Source organism: Tupaia chinensis, unplaced genomic scaffold, assembly GCF_000334495.1.
Source record: "Tupaia chinensis unplaced genomic scaffold, TupChi_1.0 Scaffold143836_1, whole genome shotgun sequence".
NCBI classification, from domain to species: domain Eukaryota; kingdom Metazoa; phylum Chordata; class Mammalia; order Scandentia; family Tupaiidae; genus Tupaia; species Tupaia belangeri.
Window position 1 is genome coordinate 2541207 of NW_006203686.1, and position 22372 is coordinate 2563578.

Here is a 22372-nt window from a genome sequence, read left to right on the forward strand (position 1 = left end):
AAGATGTTCTCTCTCTTGTTCCTTCTCTCTCTCTCTCTCCTCTCTGGATATAACTGTAGGCTTCATTACCAGCTATATTATATCAAAACATAGTCCAGTTTTTAACGAAGATGCATAACTCAAAACAGAAAGACAGGAAGAAATTAGGTAAGGACCTCACTGAGATAGTACCTGTTCAAACAGTCCTGACACCTATCCTGTTAACCGCTTCTCAACCCATGAGAAGGAATGAGACAAAATGAGAGTCTGCCGCACCTGGTGGTAACTGTTGGAACTGCATTCACTTTATGCTTAGAAAAGATGTAACTTGAATTCCAAGAGAAAAATCAAACAACAAAAAAACCAACCTCCTAAAGGTAAGATACTTTTTTCCAAGGGAAAGGAGCACTTTCTAACTTTAGAGACTGATTTTATGAAAGCATGAATGCATATAAGGTAATAATTTTAAAGTGATGACCTGTAATGTTTTAAATAGGCACAACCAAGTAAAATTAAGAAGCTGTATACTTAGCCACAAGATGAATCTGATAAGGCTTCCAGACCACAGGAAATAGTTTAATTTGCTCTGGGCAATGAACAGATGACTTGGTAGGTCTTTCTTCTTTTAAAAACTTTAATTTAGCTTCCACCTATAATCTATGTTGTATTTTTCAAAGCTTTATGCATTTAAAAAAAAAATCACTCCTCCTAAATTTTGCATTTACAGCCCTTTTATCATATAAATTGCGGTCATAACCTAAGTTAAGGTTTGCAGGAGCCAGTGAAGGGAGAAGTCTGGCTTCTATAAAAGCAGATACATTAAGCAAAATAAATCTTGCCTGAAACTGGAATCGTTCTTGAATATAGCAACTTAGAAGCTAATCTTTCCCCTCTTTTGAAAATATAATAGCTTTGCCTTTTGGCCAGAATAGATCAAATACTCTAGGGATAGCCCTTGTTCCTTTTCACATTCTCTTTCTTGATATACTGATATGTGGTTAGTAATTGTAATGTTCTCTAGAATTCTTTCCCCAAACTCTCCTAGCACAAAGGCATCACTTTATCCATAAAGGAACATTCTGACTTCTCTCCCATATAGTCTAAAGGAGGAACAGGGCCCAGAAATTTAGTTTTCAATCTGCACATTAAAAGTCTTCCTCAACTCTCAGCCTTCTTCATTCACCTTTTAGTCAAACTTATTACCACATTTTGTGGAATGCACCCAGAAATTCTAGAGTATATTCATGTTATGAGTATGTTCATAAAGAACTTATTAGAATGCAATTTATCGGCCTTACACTTGTTTAAATAAGAAGTAAGAACCGCAAGTACTTTGGACAGTATTCTTTCTTAATATCTTACTAACCCAGGAAAATGTTTTCAAATACATGGTTTAGGACAGACAAAATAACTTTACCACCCTTGAGATTTATATTTATTTTTATAAAAATGAGATGGAATCTACTATTTTGGCCCAAGAGTTTTCTCTCCTGTTCCTGCCCTTCTTCTTTTTAAAATATTTACTTATTTTTAAATAAGCAGAGGCAGAGAGAAAGACACCATTAATAAGATCTTCAAGCTGCAAGCTACTCCCAGTCTCAGCCACCAAGGATCAAGGACACACACACACACACACACTCAAACACACTCACACACACCTGGCATGTGCAAGGAGACCTCAGGATGTCAACCCAGGACCTTCCCATATGGCTTTAGTATGGAGGAGCATTGCAGGACCACCAAGCCACCACATCTGGACCCCTCTGCCATCCTTACCCCTTCTAACATATGTGGGGTATGTTAGATACATGCTGGAAAAACCCTAAGCACTGTGTTGGGTTTTTTTTGTCTTTGTTTTTTTTCTATTTTCTACCCTAAATATACAGTCAATTCTGCAACCTCTGGTCAACAACAATATTTGGGTATGAGTTCCTCCCCACCAATGAGCAATCAATAAATCAATTTTGCAGGAGATCTCAACCTGGACACCCTATCAATCAATTCAATTCTAATACCATCTACTGGAGATAGCAGCAGATCCCACACGTTAAGGGCTCAGTCCCAGAAGGCAACCAGTGACAACCAGAGGTCATCCAGGAGTCTTCCAAGAACGGACTTAGTAGAACACGAGGTGTTCCTAGCACCCAGAAAATTCCAGTGAATTTAGAAGCTATTTCTTGGAAAATAGAGACTAGAACCAAAAACGTTGTTCACAATATCAACCCTCTCCTTCTTCGTCTTTTCAAGATGTTACCAACCCCAATACCTACATCGTCAGATCATAACCCCAGCTCTGTTTAAAGCACCCAACTGTTTCTCACTGTGTTTTGGCCTAAGTCTAAACTCTCTGAGATAGCCCAAGAGACTCTCTGATAAGACACTGCTACCCTCCCCTCAGACCGCATTCCAAAGATCCCCAGAGAGGGGTTTCCTCTGTCCAGATCACTGCTATCCATAGAGACAGGAACCTGTAGACACACAATATTTGTTGAATTAACTGAGTAATAGTCATCATAAATATGCGGTCTCTTTCTCTTTAATTTATTTATAAAACTGCCAAGTTTTTTAAATACCAAGAAAAAACTTTAAACAGAAATATAAAATGAACATAAATCAATGAGACAGGCAATATGATATGCTGAGGAATGAATACTGAACACTAAAAGGAAATGCCATCTCTATTCCTTTAAGTTTGTTTGTTTGTTTGTTTTTTCAAACTGTATAAAGTTGTTCATTGCCAAGTAGAAATCGGGCAGGGATTCAGGGAAAACTGGATACATGAGAATAAATCAGAAAACAAGTTAGCTGCAAATGGGGACGGAGCATGCTGGGCACCAGCCCCACCCACTGACAATGTGAAGGTGCATCAGTGAGGTCAACATGATACAGAGGACAGACATACCGATGAAACAGAACGGAGGTCATTCATGCATAAGTGGTTAAGGTAGAAAGATAATACTATGAGTCAGTGCAGAGGACAAAAACTAAGACCAGTGCTTGGACAACTAGGTAACTATTTAGACAAAATTCGTATCCCCATCTTACTCAAAAGTAAAGTATAAAACTCAAAATAGACAAGTCCAGAAGAAAACAGGATAAAATGTTTATCAAATCTCTGGAGGGCAGAGTCTTTACAAACTTAAAACTAATGAGAAAAGTCCAAAGAAAACTACTGAAAGAATTAACTATATAAACATTTAACATTTTTGTAAGTCAAAAATAACGGCAACGAATTATAATGGAAGCCAAACAAGCCAGCAGGCACCAACACAAGGGGAAAATGTCAATTATCCCAATAACTGGTTGAAATCAATCGCAAAACACTAAGACTACTATACATACATGTGTAAATCAGAAAAGGACAAGCATTGGCAAATCACCAAAGAGTGTGAATGAAAATAGTAGAATATGAGTACATAAATTAGCTCACTAATAAAGAGGGGCAGAAAGAAAAAGAAAAAGAAAAAACAAGACACCACTTACAGTTTGTACATTTATTTTGAGTGGAGATATCAATTGCACTGAGGGAAGAAAAAATTGATGCAAGTATTGGAATTTTTGTTTGTTTTTGGATTTTTTGCCATAGGGCACATGTCACTGGAGAGTAACAGAAAGAGACAGAGAGATAGAAAAAGTGAAAAATCATCCCCTTAGGGGGATAGCCACACCAAGATCCCTACCCCTCCATTCTCCTCTTGGGATTTTGGGCATGCACGCACATGTGTAGGATTCAAACCAAGGAGTCAGCCACGTGGGATCCAGCATCTTAACCATCATGCCACCCACTGGCCTGGATGCAAGTATTTTCAAGTGGGCTGTTACCGTCCCATTGCTATGGTTTAAAACCTTTTTATTCAGCAATTCCACTTTCTTACCTGGTGTATTCTTGAACTTATTTTTGAAAGTAAACCAGAGAAAGTCAAATAAGAGACCATGCTGCCAGGAAGCCGAGATGGCACCGTAATTAATGCCTCCAGTGCAAAATAAAATTGTGGGACCCTCGCTAAAATAATTAAGAATTTCAAGGCAACAGCAGAGCATTAAACAAAGCATGGGGCTGACTACACAGGTGTAAAATCTGTGATGCTGGCTCTGCTAAGGGGTATTCCGTACCCAGGCTGCTGGGTAAAATGTCAGTCCCTAATCCTGGTCTATGCAAGCAGTGATCGCCCTTCTGTCCAGGTTAAAAGCTTTGGGCTGGCATCAGAAGAGAAGGGATGGATGCCAGAAGAAGTGTCTTCTGCTGGCAGAGGAAGGAGCAGACCTCGGAGAGGATACTGCCAGGTGACCCCTGGTGCCAGAGCAGCTCCTAACACTTGCATCTCTGCAGGGAACTTAGTGGGCACTTAGAACAAGAGCCTATTTCTTCCCCGTCTCCTTCCATTCCTCCACTTCTCTCGGCCCAGCCTCAGAGTAAAACCCTAGTCAGATGTGTGGTTTTCCCAATTTCCTGCTTATGACCTGCCTAGCTCTCTCTTGCCACTAGATGGGAAAGGATGGGGCCACTAAGGGGCTGCCTCTCTCTCCTCTGCTTTCTTGAGGTCTCCAAAATCAAGGAAGGCCATACAGAGAGACTGGGTGAGGAAGCTCCACTCAGTATGATATCATGAACAATCATCAAATTTGTTTGCATGCTGTTGAATAAATTCAGCATGCCAGAGGTGGTTTAGGAACAGCAATAGAGAGTATATGAATTCTGGGAGTTTTGAAAGTAGACATTCATTTATTTTAATATGTGAGAAAGCCATATGCAAGACAGATGAGAGAATTAGTAACTAATAACTAGAATTAATAACTAATAATTACCTATTAAAAAACAAACAAGACAGACTCTATAAGTACACGTGCACTTCATATAACACAAAAATAAATTCTACCATAATTTTTTCATCAAAATAGCAGAATATACTTCTAAAATACCTTTTCCTTAGTTATTTCAAAAGCAAACTTTAGCCCAGTGTTGGCACAACCATACATTCTGATTTAGCAGGCTGTGTCCTATAGAGACAAGAGCCCTTATTATTTTTTAAGTTTTTGCCATAGGGTGCAAGCATTCACTGTAGAGAGACAGAGAAAGAGAGATACTGAGAAGGAAAGTAAGAAATCACTCTCCCAGGGGGGATGGTCACATTTCAATCCCTGCTCCTCCAATCTCCTCTTGGGATTTTGGGTACACATTCACACATATCTGGAGTGATTTTCAAGCCAGGTCTGAGACTTAAATCACAGTTGACCATGTGGGAGTTGAGTGCCTTAACCACCATGCCACCCAAGAGCCCTTGTTCTTAAAGACAAGAGTACTTCATTCTAATCCCTTTTTTGTGCTTTACCAGCTATTTAATATCTCTTACCTCCATGTTTGTCCTTCTGTTTTGGACAAGAGAGTTTGGGCTGAGATGTCCCTTAGGCTCTCCCAGCAGACACTCCCTTTTGAGCATGTTCTCTGAACCTGTTATTCCACCAAATCATCAAAGTGAGCTAGGATCCATGTTACTATCTTCACTATCCACACAAAGAAGCCAAAGCATGGATTGGGTAACCTTCCCAAGGTGATTTTACACCAGGCATCTGAGACCACAGCTACCACACTATGTTATCTTCCAAGGGTCTTATTACAACCTCAGAAGGAAGCCCAGATGCAGGAATTATTCATTGCATTTAGATTTGAATCTGCTGTCAAGTACCATCTGCTCAATTATAGAAAGACACTAAACTCTCTGCCTTAGTATCCTTATTTATAAATTAGGCTCCTGAGGTGCTGGATTTTCTTATACTGACACATGCAGAGCAACTCGTCCAATACTCGGCAAAAGGTAAACACTCAGCAGAATTACCTATAACACCATTGAAAGAGTGTGGATAGTACAGTTGTATAGTACTTCAAAATTAAATTCCTAGATCAGCACTTTAATCTAAACAATTTATTTGGGATTCTTGATCAGATTAAATAGGGATCAGCGGATGGCGAAATGGCTACGTTGCTGGACTCTCATGTAGTCAACGGTGATTCGAGTCCTGGACCTGGTGGTGGTTTAAATTCATGCCAGGTGCGTGTGCGTGAGTTCCCAAGATCCCGAGAGGAGAATGGAGGAGAAGGGATTGTGGCGTGGCCATCCCCCACTGGGGGTGATTTCTCGCTTTCTGTCTCTCTCTGTCTTTGTGGCAAGCACACATGCCCTATAGCAAAAACCTCTCCAAAAAAAAAAAAAAGATTAAATAATTCAGATTAGTCTCTCTTTACAATGGTTCTTTTTGTCCCTGTACATCAGTCAGCCTGTTCTGCCTGCAATTCCCCAAACTCATGAAGGCAGCCTTGCCTCACCCCTTGTTCTAACTCTTTCTGGCTTAAAAGGACATTTCTTCCCCTCCCACATATGACCTGAATCCATTTTCATCTCTTCTGCAATAGTCCATTCCCCACTTGGAATATTGGTACCATTTACATTCATTTGGCACTTCCCATAGTAATAATCACAACTGACATTTATAGTAGCCCTGGGAATATCTCAATTTGTTTTTATGTATATTTTCTCACTGCATTGGCATCCTATCTTCTTACATGCCCTGGGATCACAGCTTCACATATACTGCAGCTGAGGAAGTGAGTAATCCCAGGAGCCCCTGGGACAAGTTTACTGCTGTTGATGACGATGGAAGTGAAAACAAGAAACTCTTTCCACATGCAGGTAAAATTTTAAAGTGTAAAGATTGACCGAGGCTCCAACAACAGTGTGCATGGAGGCACAGAGAAGTGTGGGAAGGCAGCTAAAGTTTGCAGGAGGAATGGACATAGAGAATTAAGGGAAAGACAACATTTCCTTGCAATCCAAACTTCGGCAATGTGTAAAGGAAAGAGTTGGTTCCAACATTTTTGTCAGCAAGAGCTGGAGCACAGTTTATCACTAGTATAGCTTATTATAGAAAAGGCCAGTCTACAGTTCTGAAAACCTGAATTCTGGAACATTTCCAGAGCCATCCATGAGCATGTGTTTTGCAAGCACCCTTTGGCCAGCCTCAGGTCTCTGGAGCCCACCTCTAGCTCCATTACTCAAGTCATGGACCACAGCCATAGCAGCCACCCACCTGCCCCACAGTGTGGGTTAGGAACAGCAACCCACACTCCCGCTTCTATCCCTGAGCTGCACACATCAGGAATTTTGACCATCTGGTGAGTGGTCAATGGGCACTCCCATCATTCATGCAAAATTCCCCTCCCTCACCAGCAAGTCACAAAGAGAAACCCCATTTCAAAGAGCAGTGAGGTTTACTGGCCTAGACCGCCCAAGATCAAAACAGATACACTTTTAACCTTTCCAACTATTTACTTTTCAAATGCCTTACCAAATTCCTGACCTCCTTGACCTACCATATGTCCTCCCCTCCCTGTACTATGCGAAGCCTGGACATACTAAACCTCCTGTTTAGCCTTCTCAGTCCTATTTGAAAGAAAAATATTTTCCTTTCTTTGTATGGTATAGGGTGGAGACCAATGTCTCAAGAACATACCTCGTTTGTATCATTCAGATCAACTCAAGCTAATTATTCCATTGACTAATAAATGCTAAGTGTCTAATGTATATGCAACATCGTGTACATGTTGGATGAAGAAATTTAACCTAAGAAAATAAGTGAGTGTGCTGGATCTTTAACATTGTGCTGAACCATAAGAAATGAACACATTTGTAGATAAAAAGGGGTTAAAATCAACCACGTCACATGGTTCAACCTAATTATAAACATGTTTTGGAGGTTACACTCTAAGGTTATGCTGAGTGTTGCAGTAACTAAATTTCATTGGATAATGCCCAAGAAATAGTCACATATACTGAATTCTTATAGAGAAGTCCAGTGTCACAGTGAGTTACCAAGGAGTATTTAGAGAAAGACTATATAACCAAAATGAAGAGAGCAAATTCATGCCTCCAGTTTACCTAAGCCCATTTCCTCAGAGCAAGAAAATGGATGAAAACTGACTATGCTAATTAAACAACAGAACCTGCACATTTTTATGCCCATCTCTGACACTATTTAATTTCTGACAAAACCCTTGGAAAAATCAACTTACTGATTTCTAATTTAAATGTCTGCACCCAAAAACATAAAGAGAATCCCACACTGAGCAGAGAAAGATGAGGCCTGCTTATTTCTCGAGAAGAAGAAAGTAGAAGAAGAAACTAGAGGCAGGGACACAAAGGGAACAAAACGGTGAGCAAATGTTCAGCAGCTGCAGCCCAGCACAGCTGACTGGCCTTCAGTCAGCCATTTTCCACTCACAGGCTCTAAAATGTTAAACGTTTGCTGAGACGGTTCCTCTACGATGAGCATGGATTTACTGAGTCTCCCAGTATTCAATCACATGCATACCCATGTAGCAGCAAATGTGAATCACACCTGAATATGCATATTTCAAACTGGACTCTACCCTTCATCGGCGTGCCTTTTACTTTTTATTTTCAAATACAAACAACATTTTTGCTCTAGACTAAAATCTAAGGAAAGCATTGCTATCTACTGTAAATGGCTGCAAATAATGAAAACAAGTGCTTACTAATAAAAACTTATTTTCTCTGTGTGTGGCTAAAGTTGTCTCATGTTAAAGAGAATTTCAGCTTGGGGATCTACATATACAGAAAGCAAAAAGCACAAAAACTCAGAGCTTAGAAGAGATGTGTAGCCCAATAAGCTCCTCCCTCTGATGATCAAGGTCTCCAGATCAAAACACACTCAGAGATACAAGATTTCCAAAAAACTTTCAGGAGAACCCACATTTTACATGGAGAGCCCAAACTTAAAATACCAAAGGAACATGAATCTCTCAAGCATTCCAAAAGAAAGATTTGTAGTGGTGTCTGGCAGTGATCCTGTCATGTTCTATACATAATCTAATTAACTCTTCACAACAACGTTATGAGCTAAACATTATTACCTTTATTTTCAAGGTAAAGATTTGGAACACAGAAGTGTAACTTGCCCAGGGTCTCCAGGCAGGTTCATCCCTGAACAGAACAAGGTCTGTCTAATCACAACGCTTGCCTCCATTATACTGTGCCACCTTAAACTATGTAGAGAACTATCAAGTGTGGGGTGGAGAATACCATAAGGGGTGAAAGACAGGAAACCTTAAGTACAGTCCAAGTTCTAGAACTTTATAGCTAATAGATTTAACTTATCTGAGTTCTAGTTTCTTCAGATCATCTGAGTAGGTGTTCATGCCTACCTGTTCAGCCCCAATTTTTTTTTTAGAGAGAGATTTTTGCTATAGGCTGCCTGCACTCACCAGGCAGACAGAAGAGACAGAGAGACAGGAAGCAAGAAATCACCCCCCAGGGGGTATAGGCATGCCACAATCCCTTCTCCTCCATTCTCCTCTCAGGATCTTGGGCACTCATGCACACATACCTGGTGTGAGTTTTAAGTCAGAAGATCCGGGACTCGAACTACAGTCAACTATGTAGGAGTCCAGCGATGTAACCATTGCACCATCTGCTGGTCCCCAGTTGAAATATTTCTATGCATCCCTCAGATGCTTCCACTGTGATGATCTTTAGGGTGGTCCTCATTCCACATAGGCACATGGCCAAAGATGAGGCCAATCTTACCCTTCACAAATGTTAAGACTCATATCACAAGATCTGGAGCAGAGGGGGCTGAGGTCACTGACTCCTGTCCCTGCCCTGTGAGAGAGAGCCACCTCCAGAGTCAAGGTTTGGTCTAAACCTAGGCCTTCCATTTATCCTAGGCCTTCTCCTTTGTTCTAGACCTGAATGAGATCATTATTTCCATTTTATGAGGTACAATTTACATTCTCATGCCTAGCCCTGTGATCTATAAAGTCCCAGTATTAATGGAAAGCCCTCAAAATATGCTATTCTCCTTGGACAAGATGGTATTGCAGTCATGCAAGCCCAGAGAAAACCAAATTTGAAATAAAAGGGCAAGCTGCAGTCCTTGTGGTCCAAGACTTGTCATTCACACAATGAAAAATCTGCCTCTCTCTAGAGATATAAAGATAGAAGGGAAAAGAGGCAGGAAGTAAAACAATAATATAACTTATGTTAACTACAAGTATTTTCCCAATAGCTATGTGACTTTTTAATTTATACAATTATTGATCTAGAGCCTACTTTAATGAGCAGGTATCAAGAGCTGGAAATCCAATAGTGGTATCATCTCTGCTGTCAGACATTTACAGTCCTGGGAGTATGTTTTCATCTCTACAGGGGCTATGGATGAAGACAAGGTATTCCAGAGTTCATGGCAGTCCAGCTAGCTCAGAATTGGCTGGGAACAGTAAGGAGAGCTGGAAAGTTAGATAATGCTGAATGTGTATCCCAAGCACATAGAGGGTCCAGAAGTGTAAGAGAACATTAAGCATTCAGAAATCACAGATAATTTACTAGGGCTAGAAAAGACAGGATGAACAAAGGGAAGGAAGTGGGAGGTGTTTATGAAACTTGAAGTCTTACAGATCACAGTAGGGCTATTGGAGTATATCCAGGGAGCAATGAGAAATCTTTGGAGGCTTTTTTTTTCTTAGTGAGATTTTGCTATCGAGTGTGTATGCTCGCTGGAGAGACAGAGAAAGACAAAGAGACAGAAAGTGAGAAATCATTGCCAGGGAGAATGGCCATGCCACAATCCCTGTCCTCTATTTTCCTCTTGGGATTTTGGACCAGCATGCACATGAGCCTGGCATGAGTTTTAAACCACCCAGTCCAGGCCTCAAACCATAGCCGACTATGTGGGAGTCCAGCAATGTAACCATTACACTGTCTTTTGGTCCCAGTATCTTTGAAGGTCTTAACATGGAGACTGGCATTCAGATTGCAGACAGCTGGGTCTGTCTTAGAGAAACACTGGAGAGAATAAAGCTGGAGGCAGTGAGACTAATTAAAAAGCTGTTACTGCAGGTAGTGGGGGTGGCTGAAGGGAAATGAATAAACCTAAGAGATATGAATTTAGTAGAAACACCAGGAATTTGTGGTTGGACGGGTGAGACAGGCAGAGAAATGCCAGATGGCGCCCAGAATTATTTTCTAAAGCATGTAGAGGGATAAACTGCCCAGCCTGTCATGTACAGGTGTTTAAGATGTGGGGTTCTCTGTATCATGTCTACCCCCAGCAGCACCCAGAGGACAGACTTCAGTCCTCACCCTCTATGCTGTCCTCCTCTTCTCCCTCTTCCATGTCTAACTCTCAATCTCCTGTTTCCTTCTTAGCCTATAGATTAGGATTCAGTAAATGTCCTCCTTTCCATTTTCATCTTCCAAGCACGTCTTCATACTACAGTTGACTCTCAAGGGGAGGTTGAAAAGAAAGATTATTCTTTTACGAAGAACATGGGATGGACATGGGATGGTGAGTTAAGTACCAATCATGTCTGTTTTTTAAAACACACAGGCTCAAGTCTAAGCCAGTTATTCACAGTAACAATTATCAGCTGTAGAGCAGATGGAAAAACCACGGAAACATGCAGATCCGCAATGTCCACAGCCACTGTCTGAATCTCATTTGCGCATCATCACCTCTGATGATGACACTGAGGACTCACGGGCTGGGCCTACCGCTGGCTTGGGAAACCAACAGGGAGTCCAGAAAACAAAAACTGCTGGTTGAGCCACACGTAGGCCTGACAATACCCAAGAGGTACCTGCTTATAAAGGCTTCTTAAAGGGTGGCTTCCAGTCATTCCTTTGGATTTAAGGAAGGATGGTATGGTGATTAGGGTGCTGGACTCCCACATGGGCCATCGTGGTTCAAGTCCCAGACTTGGTGCCTTGCTTTCTCACTCTTCCCCCATTCCCCACCTCTCTCTCTCTCTCTCTCTGGTCAATTTAAAAACCAACAATAATTAAATTAAAATTTTTAAAAAGAATGAACAAGACTGGAGCCACAGGTGGCATGGTGGTTAAGGTGCTGATTCCCACATGGCTGACCATGGTTTTAGTCCTGGACCTAGAAGTTTGCTTTCTCATTCTCTCTCTCTCTCTCTTTCTCTCTCTCTCTGTTGAGTGCACAAGCCCTATAAAAAATTTTAAATAACAATAAATATTATTTATTAATCTTTATTAATAAATAATAATTATAATAATTTATTGGTAATGATAAATGTTATTTGTTGTTATTTTAAACACATAAAAATTAATAGGACAGTAAACAGTGCAATTCATCAAGCCCTTTAAGCACAGCATAAATACACGGTGCAATGTGCCTTCACCTTATCTACAGTGTCCACACAGGAAGATGGGTGCAAAGTGGATGCTTGGGTAAGAAGCACAGTTTCTCCCTCTTGTGGCAGAGGACTTCAAAAAGTTCATGGAAAAATGAAATTAAATTACAACCTTATTTTAGTGTAAAAAATTGTTTCAAAATTCATGCATAGTTTTTTTCATATTTTCCATGAACCTTTTTGAAGATTCCTTATGTAGTCACCCTTTTTTCTCACTGAACAGATTTTGTAGGCAATTCTATTAGTAGTAACACCTTACAACCTCCTGAAATTTCTTAGGAAAGGGGCTTTTGTCATTCCCACTAGGTCACTGATTTCCACACAAAGAAAACATCTTAGTAGTGTCAAAAGAAAAATTAAAAAAGCAAATTGAGTTTTTTTAAAAAAAAAAAAAAGATTGCACTGAAATCTTCAAATTTTGACTAAAGCAAGATTTCGACAAGTGTTGGCCTTTAAAACTCAATAAGTAATTTTAATAATTACTCCATAATTTTCATGGAAACAGAGCATCTATAGAAGTCAGAAATAAAATTTTTTCACTGGGAAAAAAGTTAAATACATTTTCCCAGTAACGGTAACCTGTTCTTAAGTGGAGATGATAAAATGACTTTTGTCTTATGACATGGGCATTCTGTGTGATGATCAAAGTCACTGACTTACACATCAGTGCTTAAAAATGTGTAGCAAAATCAGACTAAAACATTTCTTAAAGTGTTTACTTATTTGGGGAATAACAGCATTCACTTTAAAAATGTGGCCATTCAGTTTTGATGGTAAATAAATCACACAGCAGTCTCTCTCCACCATCTAGCCACATTGAATAATAAATCTTCACATTCAACTTTACACCAGACATAATGCTATAAAGTACAAGTCTAGTTTTAACTCAGTGACCTCAGTTTTGCCTCTGCTGGACAGTAAATCTGGTGCAAAATGAGCAAATATGGGTGGCTGAGTTTCAACCTGGCATAACAGTGAGGCTTTGTCAAGGATCCCAGAATTTAGAGTTTTTAGGGACAAAAATAAAAAGCCTGAAAAACAAAAACATATGCTAAACAGCTGAGGATAGAAAAATTAAAGGATAAGAAGAGCTTTCACCTTAGCTAGAAAATCATTCTATTTAATGACTTTTTTTTTGGTTGACTCATTTTAAGGTTTCTTTCTTAATTTGTAAACTACTATCTCTAAAAGTAGGTGAATAAAGAAATATTCATTCTTTCATTCTTTCAATTAATGCTCAACAATTATTATTTTCATGCCCTACCATTGGGTTGTCAGAAAAATCAAGGTGTATTTTTCTACACGAAAATGTGTCATGACTTTTCCCACAACCCAATAGCTCTGGGACACTGAGAAAATTATTTAACTTTACTGTATTGCAGTTTCTTCATCAAATGGGGACAACACCCACCCATCACTCATGAGACACTTTTACTGTAACCATGCATACTCTCTGTATGATACACCATGCCAAAGTTGAGGTTTACAATCGTAAACAAAGCAACCAGATTCTCTGCCTCCAGGAAGGCAGGGGACATAATTAGGAAGCAAAAATAAATAAGCACAGAATTTCAAAATCTACCAAGTAGCTCAAGAAACATACAGGGTATTCTGAATAAAAGAGGGGTCCTCCATAGGTGGAGGGCACATGGAAGGCTTTCCTGAGTTAGGGACTTCACTGTACTTTGAGCTGAGTTCTAAGGGATAAGGAGTTGTTGGCCATACAAAGAGAAAGACAAGCCCATTCCAAGCCAAAAATTTGGAATATGTAAAGGCCCTGCCTTTGGGATTAGCCTGGTGTGTTCCAGGAACTGTGGAGATGGAAGGAATGGGTAAATCAGGCAGAATCAAAGAGAATAATAAAGCATTTGGTTTTAGTCCATATGGATAAAGAAGTCACTGGAAAGTTTTTCACCATGAGAATGACAAATTTTTGTTCTGCAAGCTGATGCCAGTTGCTGAGTAGTAAATGGAACAGAGAGGTTCAGAAAGCATCAGGCAAGATGTTGAGCTGTTCTAGTGGGAGATGGAGGATGATCACTTGGCAGAGGACAGAGAATGAAGACAGAGACCCAAAGAAACAGACAAAACTTGAGGTACCTCCCAAAATCTCTGAAAAGGTCTGTCTTGGCAATGTCTACCCTGCTTTAAACATTACCAAGATAAATGGCTAAGAAGATTTAAATAGTTCCTATTTCACTGAAACTTTTCAGATGGCTCTCTTCATGAAAGCCAGTGGCTAGTGATTATTTTTATGGTTTTTGCCAAGAGGTTGACACCTGTGCACTGATTTGACAGTTAGGCTGACCTCCATATGTAGTTTAGATGGACAGCTATAGACCTCAATGTTACTTACAATGCAAAATCACAAGGAATAAGAGTATTGTACCTGGACTGTAGACAACTCACTGTTTTCACTTTAGATTGAATTATAAATAGTTTTTTTGGCACACGAGCTGGAGATCTGGTGCCAACCAGGACAAGGAAGGCATTCTCTGTCATAGGTTCCTGGTAAAGTACCCAAAACTAACCTTGTTTTCAGCTTCCCACAACAGAGGTTAAAGTAGGCAATACTTCATGAAAGTTATGTGCTTGCATAAACATATTGTGCTTTGGGGAAAAAGAAAGAAGGGAAGAGAGAAATGGAGAGAAACATTGAAAGGAGGGAAAGGGGAGCGAGAAAGAGAGAGACAAGAAAAGAGAAGTGACTGGCCCCAGAGCACTGCAGTGGAGCACTGCACAGAAGAAGCTGGATATCACGTGGCTGATCAGGGTCCAAGTCCCAGTCTTGGTGGCTTACAAAATTACGGCGGGTGTGCACACACAGGTCCAGAACCCTGACAGGATGGAAAACTGAAAGAAAAATGCAGAGTGATCAGGCCCCGATTGGGAGTGAGAGGTAGGATTCTCCCTGTTTCTCTTTCTTGCATGCACACATGCCCTCTGACTTTATTTTTTTTTTTTAAAGGAGAAAAGAGAAGAGGAGAGGAGAAAGAGAGGGAGTTAAGGCATGATTTGTCATCACCCAGAAGTGCTAACGCTGGCTCCCAAACCTCAAGCTCTGATTCCTTCATCAATCTTAATACCCCCCAGATTCTGTGTAGAGCAAACATGGAAAGAAAAGAAAGTTCTTAGCCAAATATTGGAGTTCAGCTTGGAAAAATGAGCTCTGCAATGACAGCACATATTTTTAAAGGCTTATTGGGATCTAACTAAGGAGACTGGCTCCAGGCCGCGTAGTTTCACATATTTTCTTGATTCCTAAGTTAATCATTTTTACATCATCCACTTTAAAATACGCCAAAGGGAAGCTCCCTCCAGAAATAGTCATTCATTGGCATTTCACAATTAAACACAAGACCACATTTGTGCGAGGAGCCTTGAACAAGAATTTGATTTAGATTTAATAAGATGCACACTCATGTGTAATGCATATCAATGAGTCTGAAAAGAGATATTTCATATGATACAACTCTAGCATAAAACTAAATCAGTTTTAACAACTCATCGGGATTTATTAAGCACAGCTTAGCAACTTGATGGAGTTATGGTTAATGGTATCTGAGCCTACGATGCAAGAAAAATGAATATAAATTTTCCTTTTCCCTATCAACATATCTTAAGCAAACAATTCATGTTTTTGCATTAATCACACCCAAAAGAAACAAAGAGAGAGAGAGAGAGAGTGCAAGTGAGAAGTGGAAAATATAACATATACTACTACATTTGTAGTATGGTAAGTTAGCTTATATTGGTCATTTATTTTTTAAATTTAACTTTTAATTTTGAACACTTCAGTTTCTTTGCCCTGAAAAATATCTGCCATGTGTTTTAAGAAGACAAATATTCCATGAAAACAGTGACTCCTCGATCACTGAAAAAAATCACTATTCTTATTTTCCATCATTTGTAAATCTTATCTTTTCTATAATACTTAATTGTTCTCATCTCCCTCTGCAAGCATGGACGATGAGTAACTATGTGTTACAAATAGATTCATGGTTTGCTCTCCGACTTTCCTTTTATGCAACATAAATTACAAATGTGCTTCTTTCCTTGGAGGATGTGTTGGAGGTTGTCAAACTTCACATATGGCCACCCTTCATCTCTTCAACCCCACTGCTAAACACAAACACACATTTTAAATTAAGGGGAGGAGGGAGGAATTATAATCCTAACTGATTAATTATAAATCATAGAATATTTTTAAAGAAATGTATTTGATTACTCTCAGTACCCCACAGCACAGTAGTTGAAAGAGTTTCCAACTGGAAGCTTTACTGCTCTGTGTTAATGATCTCACAGAATGAATCTGTATCACTAGCATATGACTGCAAGAAATGAGATTGCTGCTTTAGTAGAAGAAATACTTTCCTCAAGGGCATTTAACATGCTCCCAATCGCCTTTTGTTTGTTGGTGTTTGTTTTTGCTTTTTCATTGTGCAAACCCTCAGAACTTACAGCCTACAGGTAAGAGGGCTGGGCAATGGTTTGAGGCTACAGCTTACTTTGGCCTGGGTATACTGTAAAAGACTCAAGGAGAATGGCCTGCCATAAATCCTTACCATGCCCCAGCCGCCTTCTTTTCACTCTGGATTTTTTTGATCAAATGGTTCCATTCCATCACAGTTTGGTCCCAAGATAAAGGTAGGATGCTCTGATGATCATTTTTAAATCATTGTTCCAGGAAAATAAAGAGACCAGGGAAAATACTGTAATAGGCTAAGGCCGGCATTGCAACTACTAAATCTATTACCGAAAGCACAAGCCAGGACAGAGGCCCTCAACAACTGTGACCATGGGCAAGACCAGCTGAGCTGCTGCTGGCAATCCCCCTGTGCTACAAGCAGCCAACCCTGGGCACACGGATCTTCCAAAATCCCTTCACTATGTTGGGTCTAAGAAGGAAAATAAGAACGATCTGAACTTGACCCAGAGTTCGAAATCAAAGGAGACTCAAGACCCAGGCAAATTTAATCACAAATCCCTTCAGAGACATTCACAGAAATAAACTTTAACTCAGCCCACCTCACTGTATCTCACAGATGTACTCAAGTTACACTATCTAGTACCCAAAGAAGAGTAGTAGGTAGACGGTCTGTTCCTTTATTCACTGGGCATCCAAGAAACAGCAATTAGATGCCAACCGGGTGGCTGACATTAATGTAAGCAAAATCTAACAGAGTCCCTGACAGCGTGGAGTTTGTAGCCTACTGAGGGTATTAGTCAAATTATGACACAAATAAATGTGTAAGTTATAACTAAGGTCTTCAAAGAGAATGAATGTAGTTCTGCGAAAGTACAATTGAAAACGTTGGAAGGAAGGAAAGAAACACTACCAAAGATTGGAAGTCGAGAGAAACTGTTCTTGATGATGGAGATATACTGAAAGTCAAAGAGTAATTGGAGGGGATCAGCAGTTAGCATAATGGCCATGTTAGGGGACTGCCATGTGGTCGACCGTGGTTCACATCCTGGACCCGGTGACTTAAAACTCATGCCGGGTGCGTGTGCGTACATGCCCAAGATCCTGAGAGGAGAATGGAGGAGAAGGGATTGCAGCATGGTCATCCCCCCTGGGGGGTGATTTCTCACTTTCTGTCTCTCTGTTTCTCCCTGTCTGTCTGGTGAGCGCACATGCCCTATAGTAAAAATCCCTAAAAAAAAAAAAAAAAGAAAGAAAAGAGTAACTGGGGAGTTAGAAGGGTGTCAGCAGAGGGAACAGGGCCTGTGAGAGGCCTTAAGCAAGAAGGAACATGGGAGTGTTCACACACAACAGAAGTTTCACAAGCTAGGATATGCAGAAGGAAGTGACAAAATGTGGGCAGAAGGAAAACCATGGGAGGTTCATAAGGCACATGAAAGGGAGAGGTCTTTGCCCAAAAGCAGTGAGAAATACCCATGTATTTAAAAATAAAGTTGTATGTGGATTTATTCTATTGTAAGAGTGAAATTTCTAACCAATAGGAAGAGAGAGAGAGATGAATGAATTAATGTTTGAGGACAACTGGCTGGTGATTTAAAAAAATAATAATAAAGCCAGATTTTAAGTCACTTTTTACACTGAAATATATTCCAGATAGACAAATGGTTAAAAGCATAAACTGAAAGGTGAAGAGGTACTAGAAGAACAAAAGCATAACTGATTTTCTAATCTGAATTGAAGAAATCCACTTAATCATATTAATGAAATGCTAAAATCATATAGAAAACTGCATAAATATGACTCAATAATAAAGCAAAACTTCTTTTTCTAAATGTATTTATTGGGTCATCAGGAAAGTCATGATGCTTTTTTGCATAGAAAAACATACAAAAATATGTCATGACTTTACCAATGACCTAATTTTTCCTTTATGAGAGAGAGAAAAAGGAACAGAGAGAGACAGAGAGAAAAGTGCTCTTGACACAGTCTTGACACTGTGATCCCTCGCCCTGTTCAGGCAGACCCAGGTCCTAAACTCAGAGCCTTCCCATATGGCCTCTGATATCAGCGGTCCTGCCTCACCATGGCTGACTTAAAACTTCTTTCTATCTAGCAAAAAAAGGAGAAAAGAGATGGGAGAACTAAGAACAGAGCACATACAGGAAGAAATGAAACAAGGAAAAAAATAGAAGAAAAAAATAAAGTCACCCCAAAACTAACTTGTGTAAAAAAAAAAAAAAAAAAGGCAAAAAGTACTAATAATACATTTTATGGACAAAGAATGATTATTCCTTAATTCCAGAAACACTATTGGACAAAACGAGGCTACAAAATGTCACGCCTAACATAATTACACATGCATGGACTGAGATACATAGTTACCTCTTTATGAACACAGAGAACATTTTTATCTTCCTTATTATCTACATACAAGAATACAGAAGATCAAATGTATTCATCACTTCTTTTATGATTCCAACATATCCTAATATTATTAAACAGATTTCTCTAATCCAGAGTAGAAAAAAAAATGTATGCTTACGTTCTTCTAGTATCCCTTCAATTTTCAGAGCTTGTACCTCACTCTTTGGTCTATCTGGAAAGCATTTTAGCTTAAGGAGTGAGGTAAGGCACAATCATCCTCTAAGGGTTTGTCTTGATTGTGGAATTTGGGCTGCTGGGAGGGAGTTGGGTATCTGGGAAAAGCGAACTTACTTTCTCGCCCTAACCCCTACACCAGTCTCTGCAAATTTGCGCACGATCCCACAGCACCCACAAATGCTCACACAGCACATAAACCCACAGAGGTGCAGAGGGAATAAAGGAAGGAGATGGACAAAGAGATAAAAGAGATTGAGTAGATCTTAAGTGTTCCATCTCTGGTAAAAAATTGCTACATTTTTACTCCCATCCCTATGGTTCTGAGTGAGCCTGGGTGGCCACTTCTCTTCTGAAGGCACCATGCTGAACACAGCCAAGAGGAAAACCAGAGGGTTCAACAATGTCAACACCAGCACCATGTCCCCCAGCAGAGCGGGATAGGTAGGGGATGAGCTGGGCCATGGTATAGCCTGGGGGTGAGAGGTAAGAGGATGAAGGATGGGGTTAAGCATCAACCAATGGCTATTAAATTGAGTTTCTAATGCATCCTCAAGGTCATGATAAAGGTTAAAATAAGTGTTTTCACAATGAGTATATTATAAAGGACAGCTAGGGAATCGGCCAGTAGGTAAATCAATGAAACACAATACTTGATATGTCTAAAGTGCTACTCCATAGCTAAAAAGTAAAATGGATCAAAATAATGAATTGACCATCAACATGATTTTTAAGGATTTTCAGATACAATATCCATTAAAGTGTGACCTTGGTTACATGTAAAAAAGCAAGCTCATCAATCCATGGCAACTGTCCTGGGTGCCGGAAGTATTCAACCATGACTAGTAGTCAGCATAAGTCTGAATCCCAGGTCTAGATACGTGCCTCAGCTAGGTCCCCTCACCAGCTCAAACAGCACTACCACAGGATTCTGACTCAGGTCTGCAGTCTCCTTCTAGTCATGAATCTCAGTGTGCCACTACATCCATAGGAGTTGCCAGGACATTTTCTAGGCCCATGACTTTGTTCAAATGGACAACTGAGAGAGAGCACAAAAAGTCAGCACATGTCATGGTTGGAGACACACTGAGATGCATGACTCTAATTTCTTCATGGGGCTCCAGCTCCATGACCTCACTTAACCCCCACTGCCTCTCAAAGGTCCCACCTCCTGATAGAATCACATTTAGGAGTTAGGACTTCAATATATAAATTTGAGGGGGAACACAAACATTCATTCTATAGCAGCCAATAAAATGCCCAGAAATGGGCCAGTCAATGATATGGTGGTGAAGGTAGATGGATCCGATATGGCCAACTGAACAATCAAGTCCCAGACCTGGTGACTTGAAAACAAGCCCAGCACATATGACTGCATGTCCAAAATCCCAACAAGATGGAGAAATGGAGGAGAAGGTAATATGGTAAGGCCATCCCCCATTGGGATGCCTTCTCACTTTCTCTTTCTCTCTCTCTGGTGAGCACTCATGCCATCTAACAAATAATAATAACGGTAATGACAATGCCTAGAAGTGACACTGCTTGGCATATGAAGCTCAGTTCTAAAAGCTGATGCTGCTTCTACTTGGTCACTGGAATAAGTATTCGACACTTTTTTCTGACACAAAAGCAGTTCAACTGCCTTAAGGCTTCCATTGTGTTAGGAAGCCCAAGTATCCATGTGGAGAGATCACATGAAAAGGCCTGAGATTTTATTAAGAAAGAGATAGAATGAATGAATGAATGCTGATCTTGTCCAGAGCTGTTCCAGCTCGAATGTTTCAGCTCCAACTACTGATAGGACCCAGAACCCTTCCGCCAAGTCTTTCTCAAACTTCTGGCCCACAAAAACTGATACAGACCACAAAATGATGGCTTTTTAAGTCACTACATTTTTAAGGTGAATTTTTAGATGGCAACGTGACTAGGAAACACTGCGAGACAAAAGCAGAGAAACAGAATGGCCTTATTTTGAAATTTGATTTCTCGTACTTGCATAAAGCAATTTTGTTTAGTTGAGGGAAGCATCTGTGTTTTACAACTTTCATTATTTCCCTTCAGACATGCCGTTTTTCTGGATAAGGAATTGTGGACTACACTCTAAAGCCACATACTAATGGACAAATTATGGCCTGTAGGAAAAGCAGCCTCCTGGGGTCCTACATCCCCCGTAAGATGCCAATTATTCACAGAACCCAAAGTCATATATTCAAATTCCCCTCAAGAAATCTATTTCTCACACTGTTTATGATCAAATACTGCCTAGGGGAGCAAGTCTCAACTTAAAAGTGGTTACACATAAGTAATAAGGTATAAAATCTCTTCCTGTGTGTTTTCATAAAAGGTGAAGAACGCCACTTTTTTCTCTCATATTGTCAACCTCCCACATGCAGATAGGAACCTATAAAGTCTAAAGGCACTGAGACCAAGAAATCAGGAAAGATGAAAATGCTAAAGAATACAAGACCCTGTTGAATCTCACCAAAATAATACAATGATATCCACCAAAAAGCAATGCATTTTTGGCAACAGCTGTGCTTCTACACGTATCTGTCTGATGACAAACATGAGGACTCACTTGGAACTATAAATGACTAAAACAGCTGAATAATTTACTTTTCATCAAGATGTTCCATGTCATGGATGACAAAGCCATAAATAAACATTGAGCCAATCTGAAAACATTCCATCTCAAGTTAATTTAACCATCAAACTTTGTTTTTTAAGGGGAGGGTCATGGAATGGGACAGGAGGAGTTTAACACTTTTGTTTCACAGAATTAGTACACCTGTGTTTGCTTCAGATGGGGCTGGACTGGTATCAATTTTCCTTTAAGACATATGATGATTATGCTATTTCCTGCTCAAGTTCTAGAAGTATTTTGGATCTCTTGCAGCATCATGTGGACATGAAAACCTCATGAGGGGTTCAATGCTGAAAACACTGGATGACGCAGACATGTACTAAATTTCATGCTTTCCAGAATCATGCCTGAGGCTATACCATTGGGTTAGTTTATTTAGACTTTGCCTAAGGAGATAGAGAAGTTTCAAAACCCACTAGGCTTACATAAAACCACTCAAAGGGCTGACCAGTCAGACCCACTGATGTCCTTTTGGTATTTAGTACCATGCCAAAGC

The 22372-nt window shown here is 39.9% G+C and overlaps 1 protein-coding gene and 1 non-coding gene across 2 annotated transcripts in view; both read right to left on the reverse strand.

Moving 5' to 3' along the window:
- FBXL7 (F-box and leucine rich repeat protein 7) overlaps window positions 1–22372 on the reverse strand; it is a 429933-nt gene that overhangs the window by 319492 nt on the left and 88069 nt on the right. The gene's annotated exons all lie outside the window — the stretch shown is intronic.
- Window positions 16645–16778, reverse strand: LOC114005467 (small nucleolar RNA SNORA42/SNORA80 family). The gene has a single exon (XR_003547320.1). It is a non-coding gene; the product is annotated as a small nucleolar RNA SNORA42/SNORA80 family (small nucleolar RNA).